The following is a 14,936-nucleotide window of genomic DNA, read 5'->3' as shown; positions in this document are numbered from 1 at the left end:
GAACATGTTCTTAGGTCATAACTCAATTACAGAGGGATATCACATAGCACAAGAAAGGATCACCAGTCATGCGTAAAATCTTTCGTATCGTACGAACAGCTTTATGAAACACCCACCAGGATAGATATGTCAAAGATGAAGTGGTAATAATAATATGTAACATTTATATGGTGCTTAATACAATGTTTGTAAGCGCTGCATACTATTAGCCAGGCGGTAGCGTTCCTCTGAACCCAGCTCCGTGTTGGAGCTCGTTTCAGCAGCATTTTCACGCTCTCAACACCAACACCAAACATGAAATCATCCAATGTAAAGCACTATCTTTAATATTTATTTCTGCATTTTAGATATGCAGGCAAGCATAAAGCATGCCTTGTTCATTCTTGAAAATAACATTTCATTTTGTCAAAGAAATCATGTTTACAGGAAAAATATTGAAATTCATTCACTTTGGTGCTCTTTTATGTCTTTTTGTTGTGAACTGTTTTAACTCTGGAAATGAGGGTGCCTTATGCGCTGTATGGCTTGCTTTAACATGCATATTTTAAGTTAAAAGGATATCGATTGCCTTTGGTGTAAAATGTCATTTTCATATACCTATTGTGAAGTATTTCGCATTATTCCTCTCAAGTTATGTGATCTAACAAACAATTCATTTATGGTTATTTTCATTTAATGTTATTTTAATATATTTTGCTGTAAGACTTGAGGAGTTTATTAAAAGATAATAAATAGTTTGGATTGTGATGAAAAAGCAAATATATTGTAACATCAATGTTAAGCAAGATGACAGAAAATATAGGAAAAAATGACTAAAGAATTATCCTGAAAATTAGAAGGGTTACATTTAAGTTCATACTTATCTACATGTGTACTTACAAATTATGTCAATTAATTTTGATATTTAATATCTACTGTACAGTCATGTAGTTAACATGTTATCTACTTGGCATTATGGATTTTGTGCTCAGTGACGTAAAAAAGAAGAAGTAAAAAGAAGACTAATGTAATGTCACATGACCAAAAAAGCAACTAGGAAGTCTTTGCCAAAAATTGGAGAACAAAAAAAAACCCCAGCTTAGCAGTTGTCTTTGATTCTGGGTAAGCGATACATTTACAATTTTTCGTCAGGGTTTTTAAAAAGAAAAATCTGACCGTTTACTACATTGTCGATTGAAAAGTGAAAATAGAGTATTTTCCTTTTTCCTTTATTTGTCATTATGAACAACAAGCAGTTGTTTTATGCTGATCTTTGTAATTCCTTGCATGCACTGAGCGCCGGTGGTGGTAGCTCGAGCTAAAGCCGGGGTAATAATACATGTAGCAGTGCTTTGTATCCTCAGGCAAAAGGCGCTTTATAAATGGGAATATCGTTATACCCAAGTCACGATTATGTAGGAACAGTCCTGCAAAAGTATGCAGGTTAAAATTAAAGAACTGAAAATGTGATCAAAGTGAGAAAAGGGTAATAAAGTTGCCATTCCATGATGTTTTTCTTAACTTTCCCCTTTTATTGTTTTTTTTAACACATCCTTATTATAATCTTTCCATTTAGAAGTGCATTTTGTATTTACTATTTTCATTTTGTTATGATTATATTGCACATGCTCATTGAATTGTAAATGCTTTGAAATTTACCTAGCTCAAATGAGTACTGTGGTATAGTGTATTTTGCAAAATCTATGAATGATAGTATTCTTGATGCCATTGCTTTATCCTAATCTGAAAGTAAAACCTAATGGAAGATAGAATGGTGTTTCATAAAGCTATTTATAAGTTTTTTTCTCAATAATATCCCTTTTTGTGTAGCACTTGGAAATTTAGTTACCTTATTTAACATAAGAACAGGTCATCAGCCATACTTTATAAAAAACAGGGTTTTTCCCCCACTGTTTTGTAAACACTTTTTTTTGTGTGTGAATGTTTCTTGTGTCAAAACATAATGAAGTCTTGCAATAGACTGTCCTAAAGGAACCTAATAACAAAACATATTGCTCTTATTTGCATTGTTTCACTCAACATTTTTGTTTGCATTTTTTTTTTCATTTTTTAGGCAATTTCTGTTGGAATGCAGATATTTTTTGGTTATTCTAGTTCTCTTGTTTTTTGCTCATTATTTTCCTGCTGTAAACCAATTATCATTTTGTGCAATTAAATTTTCAGAATTATTATATTTAGAATCTCACAGTCTTTTTTCTTGATGGTTTTGCAAGGTCAGAGATCAGGTGTACTTAAATTACATGCTGCCCTACTTTGGCAAAAGAAAAGAAGTGACACATAAATCAAAGTTGCATCACGTGTTGACAATTAACAAATTAATTTCTTCTTGAGGGAGACTTATCAAAAGACACTGATCCTGAAAAAAACCCAACACTGATCGTGCTGTGAACTAATATGACTTGGGGGGTGTTGCAAGAAAATTATTGCGATCCATTGCAAATATCATGTTGCAATTTTACAAATGATAGATCAACGTTAGCTGTAGCAAATCAGATTAAACTTCTTCTTTCAAGGAGCAGATTAACAATCCCTAATTTTCAATTGCTTAAAAGACATATGATTGATTTAGGGACCAAAAATAGACTTGTAATTGATCGCAAGTTTCTTGCAAGTCAATGGCAGATACATTTTGCTTCTTCTTTCAGGAAATAACACTTCGTAGTACTTGCTTCCTCTCTGTCAAAATACACCTCACCAATTGCCGACTCGAGTCGGCCTATAGCTTCTCTCATATTTTCCAATGACTCAAGTTTCTCAACTTTTCTTCTTATTAGTATGTTACAGTCATTTTTAAGGACCGCACTTATTTCAGAAAAGCATGTACTCTTCCTTCCTAACTTCCACTTTCTTGCCTCTTCATTTTATGTCTCCCAATATTCACTTTTCTTTGTCCACTCCGCATAGTTACCGCATTTTGTACGGTAAACCGTATCCAATGCCACCATGTAAAACTTCTCTCAAATATCTGGATGCCAATATGTTTCATTTAATATATTTAACTTTGGATCCCGGATTTCATACATCATGCGTGTGTGTGTCGGGGGGGGGGGGTGATTTTAAGATTTGAAAAAAAAACCATACAGTGTAAGGAAAGCAAAAAAGCACATAATTTCTCTTAAAAATAAGTTTTATTAGATGCAATATAAATGGGTGAAATTTGCACTTGCTGTAAATGGACTCGATTCACCTGCTTCCAACTTCCAATGGGGCAGGAAATAATAAAAAAATACTGGAGGCACTTTTCAAATTGGGGAGTTATAAATGTATAGGGGACTGTTTCATAAAGAACATTATGGCAACTAGCATGGTAACAGGGCTCAGCAGCAAATCAGAATCAAGGTTGCCATGGTAGTTGCAATAATGGCAAAGTTACAACAGTTGTAGCTTTTTATGAAATGAGCCCCTGGACAATGCTGGAGTTTGTATCTACTTGGTCTCAAAGTAAATGGTCTAACACGATCATGGCTTAACCTATTTGGTCTATTATATTTGATCTGATTTCCTTCTAGTCCAACCACCATTAGATTTTTCACTTTGCTAGTTTGTGCTAGTCTGCAAACATATTCGATACTTCAACCAATAACAGGTCTAAAGTGAAGACTAGACTCCAAAGACTGTATCAAACAAGCACCAACCACAGTACGTAGTGAATCTAGTCTCACCGATTCAGACTGCACAGTGAATCTAGTCTCACTAACAAGGGTCTGTATCTGAAGACTAGTCTATTGTCTAGATGGTCCAATTTCCACTTTGCCTACTAATTATTCCACACTTTTTCAAAATGGAAATTTGGTTCATAAATAACTCATCTAATCATATCAGGGAATGATTGTTCATCCTGGTATCACAACGCATTTTGCTAGTAAAAATATTTTTCTGCTTTTTTACAAATAAAATGTTAAACACGACTTTCAATTTTCTATATTGATAAACGGGAATACTTTGAATTTCCAAACTTTGAACAAAAACTAAACTATCATAGGACAGCCTTCTCATGGATGTTCATTTCTTTTTACACACTTCTGAATAATTTCAAACAACATTACTGCAAGTTGTACATCACGGCTAAAACTGACATTTTAACAATATGCCTACATCAGTGCCTCCTTGTAGTTTGCATGTCTTTACTTTATATTGAATTTACTGGAAGACATGCGCACAGTTTTCAATACTCTTACAATTTGTACTTTATTGATACAAAATGATATGTATACAGCAGATTTCATATAAAAATGAATATAAAAAATGTGAATACCAGGCTGATAAACTGTCTAAATGCAAACCAAGAATATCATTAGTTATCATTTTCAAGCCGGTAGACTTACTTTCCAATTTGTTTTGAAAGAAGACACCGATCGAGTTATATGACAATGTTCGATATTTTGATTTCACTATACATTTACACATGATCTAGAGCACTGCTTCTCGAACTTTTTTTTTACTCGAGGACCACTTTGACTCACATATTTTTTTTCGAGGCCCACCTACTTAACTTAAAAAAAAGGATATGACTACTTGTCTCGACAATTATAAAGAGCATATTAGTGCGTAACTTTATGATCTTCTGCTGCAGTGGCGTAATGAGCCAAAAACTGAGGGGGCTTGATATGGCGTATCGCCGTACAACTGACATCAATGATAAAATGTTGCGAGCAAGCATGGCGAGAAATAAAAAAAAAATCGACATTTTTATTATAAAAATCCAAGTTCGTGATAGACTTTGACATAATATTAAAAAAATATCATATATTCACCCTTTAGCTTTAAAACAAGGGCCATTGTGATGAAAGTATGTTTCGTGAAATTTGAAAATAAAGCTCTTAAGCACATTCGAAGCAATCAGTTTGAGAAATAAATGCAATTACAAAGGTCCAGTGAATGGGCGATAATTAACTACATACACAATATACATACATCAGGCCCGAGGTTCACATCAACGTTAGATCGAAACCATCATACAAAAAATACAATGTATAAATTATGTATATCACAACATGCTACCTATATAGGCCTGCCTTTAGCTTTGTTTGACCCACGGAGACCGATCAAACATACCATTTTCGGACATTAAACATGTTCAATAGAACATGTTAAATATACCACAATTTCCCCCTACTATTTTTCTTCTACGGGGCTTCTCGCGGGCCCACCTGAGAGAGCTTCGCGGCCCACCATATTTGAGAAGCGCTGATCTAGAGGTTTCTGTACAAGTCTGTTAATTTAAAAAAATCATTTGAGTGGTTTAATGACAAAATCATACTTCATGATTCCATAATGCTTTAGTCCTGATCGGTACATACATAATTTGGTAAAAGTGAGACTCAAGCATAATTTATACTGTGTTAATAGCACTCGTCTTAAAAAGATAAATATCCCCAGGTCCAAAATCCAATTAAAACTAGTTGGATTTCCAACTGGTTTCAATCTGTTTTAACTGGAAAATAACAATGTACAATTTAAACCAATTGGACCCTGTCGAGCAACTGGAAATACTACTTAGTATCTGGAACCAGTTGAGTAACTGGAAATGTCTTCCAACTGGAATTAAAATGTCTTCTAATTTAAAACTGGAATGAGTTGGCTATTAACAGGGAATCCAGCCTTGGTCATAAAGTGTTGTGTTTGAAAGGACAAAAAATAAATAAAACAGAATTGTGAAAGTTTGAAAGCAATCGGACAACCAATAAGAAAGTTATGGCTGCTTCAAAATTGAAATCCCTAAGACTATGTAGATTTCAAATTGGCAACTGGGTATGTAAATTATGACAAGGGGCAAGGGCAACTTTCCCACAGGCCATGTACTTTGTTATCAGTGATTTGTGTTTTTTCCCTAAGTACCCATTCCCCTGGGGCAGTAATCTAAATATTATACAGATATTGACTAATGGGGTGTGTAATATAAACATTCTTTGGACCGCCAGATTTGTATTTTCCCGAGGGGTTATATTTTCCCGAAGCGCGCAGCGCTGAGGGAAAATATGATCATGAGGGAAAACATTAATCCTTTAGGTGGTCCAAAGAATTTTTTTTACACATCCCATCAGTCAATATCTGTTATATTAGATAGCCTCTAATGATGAAGATAAAGTTAGGCCTACGATGCGTGCAGCATGTTTATGATATTCAAAGTGATCGATTGAACTGGTTTAGTAGATCTAACATTAGATCTTGATCTATATATATCAAAGTAACGTTAGACTAACGCAGTGAATGACCCTTTTCTATTCAAATCAACTTTGTTTAGGCCTAGCCCTAGATCTAAATCTATAAAAGTTCGAGCCCAGTCCAAGGCAGGCCGATAATGCACGGTAACATCTAATCCACAAGAGGGCGCCATACATGTAAAAAATATATTCATGGACCGGTTAGTCAATATATTCATCGAAGGTGGACCAGCTGGGAAAATACATGGATTTCGATCATATCACGTGACGCGCAATTGACCAATCGCGCTTGGCTATATGTCTTGGCTATCTAATATATCTCTTTTTGCGTTCACCTGTAAGCCCCCTGTGTTTTGCATTATTTTAGCAGTGATCTCCTCTATGCAGTATAATACACTCTGTTATTTAGAGTGCCATAACTTTTTATCTGATTATTTTGAAAGAAAATGTTGTGTAGCAAACTTGTAGAGCAGCCATTCTCAATTAATTTTGTTAAAGCGCCAAATTTCTTGTTGAGAATCTGGACTGCTCCACTATCCAACACGTGAAGAGCGAAACATTGTGGTATGGGGGGGGGGATGCAGGACCACCTGAAGAGCAGAAAGCCTTATAAATGGCCGAGAGGGGTTCTCAATCAACAGAAGATATAAAAATACCAACATACTACACAATTTATTTTTTTTAATGACAAGTTACGTGCTCAAATTAGTGCTAATTATTATGTTTCAAAGGTCATTTAGGGTCAATGAACTTAGACCATGTTGGGGGAATCGACATCAAAATCTTAACCTGAGGTTAAGTTTTTGAAATGTCATCATAGCTTAGAAAATATATGGACCTAGTTCATTAAACTTGGACATAAGCCTAATCAAGTATCGCCAAACATCCTGCATGAGTTTCACGTCACATGATCAAGGTCAAAGGTCATTTAGGGTCAATGAACCTTGGCCGATTTGGGGGTTTCTGTTGGATTACAATAAAAACTTTAAAAGTATTTGGATCTGATTCATGAAACTAGGATATAAGAGTAATCAAGTATTACTGAATATCCTGTGCAAGTTTCAGGTCACATGATCAAGGTCAAACGTCATGTGAGGTCAATGAATTTTGGCCACATTGGGGGTATTTGTTGAATTACCATCCTATCTCTGTAAGTGTATTGGTCTAGTTCATAAAACGTGGAAATAAGAGTAACCAAGTATCACTGAACATCTTGTGCGAGTTATAGTAGGTTTCAAAGTCAGCACTGCTGCTATGTTGAATCGAGTGATGCAGGTGAGACGGCCAGAGGCATTCCACTTGTTTCTTTTTCTATGCCGGTTCCCACACGCCACTCCGGAAGGCTCGGTGCGCCGCAAGTGGCGCGCGCGCCACCATTTGAGAATCCCTGTTGTAGAGTGTTCCATGGGCGTTCTTATCGTATATAAATTTATTTGATAAATTATGGAAAAATGTATAGTAAATTACATTTGCTAAATGCTTTCTCCCAATACTTCCAACAAAATTTAGCCCCCCTTTTACTTTGGTTGTTGTGTTTGGCATGATATTTATTCATCCACTTGGACTGTTCATTACATAAGCTTTGTATTGATACCAAAATCATGATAATCTGATAAAAATAGCCCATATATAGTGGAAAATAAAAGAGCTAGAGTAAATTTTTGCCTGGTCAAGGTACTGTACTCCATTGAAAGGGTCTCACATTCGTGCCATGAGTCACAGTACAGACTCCTAACAAGAAACCTGGCCATGGTATTGTTTGTGAGGAGGGTTTTATTAATTTTCTCCTCTCCTTTTTCATTGAACTTCCTGGCTGTGATCAGGATGTATTGATTTTTGGGGAAAACTCAACGATTCTGTAATTTGTAAACTGTGATAATCCGTCGAACGCCAAACTAATGTCGCACGCGCGATCGATCGGTACAATTTACAAAAACGCCAGGCTATACATTGTAGCGGCACGCTCCGGGGCATGCAATTGTTCGAAAAACAATGGGTATGGGAAATGTGTGGTTGTGCAAAAATGCGAACGAAACGCATGAAGATATATAGCCAGGTAGTATATTGTTTTATGAAAGAAAAATATAATTTAAATTAAAACTTTTGAAAAAAATGTCATTTTAGCCATTTTTATTTATTGGAGTACAATCGAAGAGTAATCCTTGCCTTACATCACTATGACATCACATATGCGGCCAATTTGAAGTCTCCATGGTTATAGTGTTGACCAATATTCACAGCCTTTGAAAATTCATTACTTTCTTATTGTTTGTCCGATATTGTTCAAACTTTCACCTGCTGTATCAACATGATCAACTTGTCGGATTTTCCTTTTTCGTCTCAAAACAAGTTTTTGTTTATTTAAAGGTCAAGTCCACCTCAGAAAAATGTTGATTTGAATCAATAGAGAAAAATCAGACAAGCACAGTGCTGAAAATTTCATCAAAATTTGATGTAAAATAAGAAAGTTATGACATTTCAAAGTTTCGCTTATTTTCAACAAAATAGTTATATGAACGAGCCAGTTACATCCAAATGAGAGACTTGATGATGTCACTCACTATTTCTTTTGTTTTTTATTGTTTGAATTACACAATATTTCAATTTTACAAATTTGACAATTAAGACCTCCGGATACTTGCCTGAAGCACAAAATGTTAAAATAATGGAATTCCACGTGTTTAGGAAGGAATGAAACTTCATTTTACATGACAATGACGAGAAAATCAAAATATTTCATATAATAAAATACAAAAGAAATAGTGAGTGATGTCATCAACTCACTCATTTGGATGTAACTGGCTCGTTCATATAACTATTTTGTTGAAAATAAGCGAAACTTTAAAATGCCATAACTTTCTTATTTTACATCCGATTTTGATGAAATTTTCAGTGTTGTGCTTGTTGAATTTTTCTCTTTTTATTCAAATCAAGCTTTTGTTGGGGTGGACTTGTCCTTTAAGGTTGGATTCACCTTTAAACTGAAAATCCCAACTGGACAAAGGGGAGTGTACTCGACGGAGAAATAACAAGGATTACAGACTTACTCAATGTGTATGACCACGTCTTCATCGCGAGTTTCTCGGTTTAAAATTTCTGCTGCAAGCACGGCGAGAATATAGGCATACCGGTATTTTGCAGTTAAGAGAATTTCCCTTGGATGTATATTGACATAGAGGGCGTACCGTCTCTTCAGAATCGCAAAGGATTGCTCGAAAAGATGTTGCCATGTCCGGTGTGATATATATCGGATTTTTTGTTTTATTCTTTCTTTCTTAATTTCTTTCTTTCTTTCTTTTTCTTTCTTTTTTTTCTTTCTTTCTTTCTAATTTCTTCCTTCCTTCCTTCCTTCCTTCCTCCCTTACCCCCTTTGGACAACTAATCCTTGGTAATATTGATTACTGAGGTTAATTGTTCTCTTTTTATTGTACAAATGCCGAACAATGATGACTCTCGAAGCACAATTTACCCAGAATGCCTTGTTATGGCGCCAGGCGCGCGTTTCCGTTTTACACCCTGGCGAATTAAGGCAATCTCCGCAAAACTAGCAAAAAAACCCGACTATAGTGAAGAGTCTACGTTTGTGTACATTATCAACTGGGCGCGAGATGTCAAAGTCCGCACCGAAGCTATCTGCAGAACATGTGCAAAATGCATGTTCAACACGAATATTTGCCTTTAATTTGCTGTTTGCCCTCTGACTGTCATGGAAGAAGAATAACATAATTATTCTGTAACCGTTGTTGGCATTGCATTCTTACATAAGTAGGATGGGGTAGGATGTAAAATAGACCTTTGTTTATTTTTATTTGAAAGAAAAGAAATCTCAGTATTTATATAAGCAAAATATCATAACCATTATAAAATAAGATTCTGAGAAAATGGAGATATCCGCTAAAAGCCGTGCTTTTTATATCAGGAACACCTGATAACCATGTTATCAGGTCTGTCTGTCTTACCGTAAATGTACAGTGATTTGATCTTTTACCACAGTGATTTTTTAAAAGTTTTATTGGATTTTCATAAGTTTGTATAACAAATCACATATAATTAATAAAAGTAATTTAAAATATCACAGAATAGATAAATAAGAGAAGAAAAAGGCAGCATACACATTAGTTTATAGACGTTTCTGGGCGACCGCGCGTTTGTTAGCCGACACAGCCAGCATGCATTGGTAAACCACTTTCAATTTGCCATTCGCTTTTAGTTTGAAATGTATTCATAAAAGGTTAAACGTTATCACACTGTAATATGATGGAAAAGGGGTTTATCAGAGGTATGTTTCACAGAAGAGAATGTTCGTCAAAAGACGCGAGGCTTACTATGATATGTAATTGCCCCGCAAGGGGCGAATTTTTTTTCATTTTTGACAATGAAAATGACAATTTTTAGGCAGAAAAGTGCCTTCATCGTTTACTTTTGTCCTTAAACATGTTAAATAATTTATAGTTTCCGTTTTACACCCTGGCGAATTAAGGCAATCTCCGCAAAACTAGCAAAAAAAACCCGACTATAGTGAAGAGTCTACGTTTGTGTACATTATCAACTGGGCGCGAGATGTCAAAGTCCGCACCGAAGCTATATGCAGAACATGTGCAAAATGCATGTTCAACACGAATATTTGCCTTTAATTTGCTGTTTGCCCTCTGACTGTCATGGAAGAAGAATAACATAATTATTCTGTAACCGTTGTTGGCATTGCATTCTTACATAAGTAGGATGGGGTAGGATGTAAAATAGACCTTTGTTTATTTTTAGATGAAAGAAAAGAAATCAGAGTATTTATATAAGCAAAATATCATAACCATTATAAAATAAAATTCTGAGAAAATGGAGATATCCGCTAAAAGCCGTGCTTTTTATATCAGGAACACCTGATAACCATGTTATCAGGTCTGTCTGTCTTACCGTAAATGTACAGTGATTTGATCTTTTACCACAGTGATTTTTTTAAAAGTTTTATTGGGTTTTCATAAGTTTGTATAACAAATCACATATAATTAATAAAAGTAATTTAAAATATAACAGAATAGATAAATAAGAGAAGAAAAAGGCAGCATACACATTAGTTTATAGACGTTTCTGGGCGACCGCGCGTTTGTTAGCCGACACAGCCAGCATGCATTGGTAAACCACTTTCAATTTGCCATTCGGTTTTAGTTTGAATTGTATTCATAAAAGGTTAAACGTTATCACACTGTAATATGATGGAAAAGGGGTTTATCAGAGGTATGTTTCACAGAAGAGAATGTTCGTCAAAAGACGCGAGGCTTACTATGATATGTAATTGCCCCGCAAGGGGCGAATTTTTTTCATTTTTGACAATGAAAATGACAATTTTTAGGCAGAAAAGTGCCTTCATCGTTTACTTTTGTCCTTAAACATGTTAAATAATTTATAGTTTCCGTTTTACACCCTGGCGAATTAAGGCAATCTCCGCAAAACTAGCAAAAAAAACCCGACTGTAGTGAAGAGTCTACGTTTGTGTACATTATCAACTGGGCGCGAGATGTCAAAGTCCGCACCGAAGCTATATGCAGAACATGTGCAAAATGCATGTTCAACACGAATATTTGCCTTTAATTTGCTGTTTGCCCTCTGACTGTCATGGAAGAAGAATAACATAATTATTCTGTAACCGTTGTTGGCATTGCATTCTTACATAAGTAGGATGGGGTAGGATGTAAAATAGACCTTTGTTTATTTTTAGATGAAAGAAAAGAAATCAGAGTATTTATATAAGCAAAATATCATAACCATTATAAAATAAAATTCTGAGAAAATGGAGATATCCGCTAAAAGCCGTGCTTTTTATATCAGGAACACCTGATAACCATGTTATCAGGTCTGTCTGTCTTACCGTTAATGTACAGTGATTTGATCTTTTACCACAGTGATTTTTTTAAAGTTTTATTGGGTTTTCATAAGTTTGTATAACAAATCACATATAATTAATAAAAGTAATTTAAAATATAACAATAGATAAATAAGAGAAGAAAAGGGCAGCATACACATTAGTTTATAGACGTTTCTGGGCGACCGCGCGTTTGTTAGCCGACACAGCCAGCATGCATTGGTAAACCACTTTCAATTTGCCATTCGGTTTTAGTTTGAAATGTATTCATAAAAGGTTAAACGTTATCACACTGTAATATGATGGAAAAGGGGTTTATCAGAGGTATGTTTTACAGAAGAGAATGTTCGTCAAGAGACGCGAGGCTTACTATGATATGTAATTGCCCCGTAAGGGGCGAATTTTTTTCATTTTTGACAATGAAAATGACAAGTTTTAGGCAGAAAAGTGCCTTCATCGTTTACTTTTGTCCTTAAATATGTTAAATAATTTATCCTTTTTCTACTTTTAGGGGGGCACATGGGGGGGGGCAAAATCTCGTCTTGCCACCAAAAACATTATGAAAAATACGAGACATTTGGCTTCCTCCTGCTCGTACGCACGGGCGTCCGTCGATATAACACATGATATTTTTATGAAAATATGCACCCTTTTTCTTAAAAGTTGATGGAGAGGGGGGAAAATTAATCGTATCAAGTCGGGGTATTCAGTAATGAGTACAGGAGAAAGTATATTTCACTGATTTTCATGATTCATTCCATTTAATTAACTCATTTATTCGTGATTTGGGGCTAATCTTTCCCTTACGCATTGCTTTTTGGCAGAAGTTCTATGGAAAATGCACCTTTTTTCACACAAACTTTGAGACACTCTGTATTCATTCCCCCATTGCTCGAGAATGAATGGGCAGTTAACGACGGGGTTAAAGATTTATTGAGGAACGGAATGTATATTTCATGAAAATGAAAGCCATTTCCCCATTGGATGTTATCTTCAATACGTGTTTTTTAGATGAAGTTAGTTGTCGAATAGGCTCTCCTGGCATTTGAGGTCTCTATCGGTGACGTCACTCAGGATCGTCATGCCTGAACCATCGGCCGGGCAGGGGTCGCAATGGTAGTATGATTTATGCACAATGCACTCGATATATACAATAATCTTGTCCTCCCGTTCAAATGAATGTGAAACTCATATAATTTTCATCAGAGCATTCAACAGGAGTACTGTAGTACACATTTCTTTGTTATAAGTGAATTAAAGTCCCTCCAGTAAGTTTGATCACCCCTATTGTGAAAATGTATCACCCCTACGTTGTAACACAGTCAGCTGTTTGCACTCAGGGTCACTCCGTGACCTGTGTGTGCGTTCAAGAGTTGTACACGATTTTCTGTCTCATTTAGGCAGAAATCTTTCATAATGTTTTTATTTGGGGGGGGGGGCAAGTGCCCCCCTGCCCCCCCCCTTCCGGCGCCTATGTCCTTGTGTATCGGGATACAAACGCCACTGCAAAATATGTTCGGATTTAATTCAGATGACTGCTCTCTGTACATGAAATGGAACTCTATTGGCTGTGCAGATCTATCCAGCGCACTGATCTCTATAAAAGAGATCAGTGATCCAGCGACGTATGTAGACTCTTCACCAGTCGCTTTATAGCTATTTTTACGGAGATTGCCTTAATTCGCCAGGTGTAAAACGGAAACGCGCTACCAGCGCGCTGGCATATAGGCTGCATATTCAGACCGCTTTACTCAAAGGAAGGGTTTGCATGTGCAGTGAGCTGCGCTATTATATGCAGCCACTGAACATAATGTTACTCAAAGTAACTCTGCTATATGTCTGACTGTTTCAGCATATTTGCAACTTGCCGATAAAGCACAATATAAGCAATATCGACCTGTGAAATTTCTTAGCCTATATTTATCATGAAATTGTGACTGTTTAAAATTCCCATCTTGAAAATTGCCCCAAATTTTCAAATTTAATTCCCACAATATTCCCGTTTCCTCAGTGCATGAAAAGTTTCAACTGTGAAAATTCCTTGGAATTTTGGAACCCTAGTTTTGATTATACATGATGGTATGTACAGTATATACAAACTTGGACTCAATAAACATTTATAATTTGTTTATAAATTGTGTTCTATAATACTTATAGGACACATCTAAACAAATGATAAATATAAAAATAAAATATTTAGGAAGTGTGTCCTATAGCTATAGCTGCTGCATAATAGGGAAATAATTTACACATCAGGGGCTTGTTGCATAAAACTTTTTACCTGAGAAAACTGGTAAAAACTGAAAACTAAGGTTAGTCTGATATCTGCTATTGACGTTAACACAGGGCAAAACTCTGGTAAAAACAACTTGAATTTTCTGAGATAAAAAGTTTTATGCAACGGGCCCCAGATGGATACTCACAAGAACATGCCTTCTTATACTGTAATATTGACACCCTGGCTGAACATGAGAATATACGATACATAATTACACAATGACGTGACTACTTTTCTTCTTTATTGCTTCCGTCGGGATAAAACTGTCTTAGACATCTAGTTTCATCAAAACTAACACACATGACCTATGAACTGGTAAACTCAGAAGCTTTAAACAAGTAAACTATCTTCAACTTGTCAAACATCATTCTGAACCTTGTCCGATAATATGAAAAGGGGCAAATGAAGGTTAAAAAAACATAATAACACACTAACATCTATATAGACTAAGCCTATACAGTGCGTATCAAAAATAAGTATACACTTTGAAAAAGTCTTGGGAATTAAATAATATACATGTGGCTATTTTTTTCACATATAATCTTGAGTTTGGGTCTCATCTATCCAATGAAAGTAAACATTTTGACAGAATGTCACACTTGAGTGAGCACTGTCCATTTGTGTAAAGCTCGCAGAA

The sequence above is a fragment of the Lytechinus variegatus genome, chromosome 9 (assembly GCF_018143015.1).
Source record: "Lytechinus variegatus isolate NC3 chromosome 9, Lvar_3.0, whole genome shotgun sequence".
Lineage (NCBI taxonomy): Eukaryota > Metazoa > Echinodermata > Echinoidea > Temnopleuroida > Toxopneustidae > Lytechinus > Lytechinus variegatus.
The sequence above is the reverse complement of the archived record's forward strand: the minus strand, read 5'-3'. Positions refer to the sequence as shown.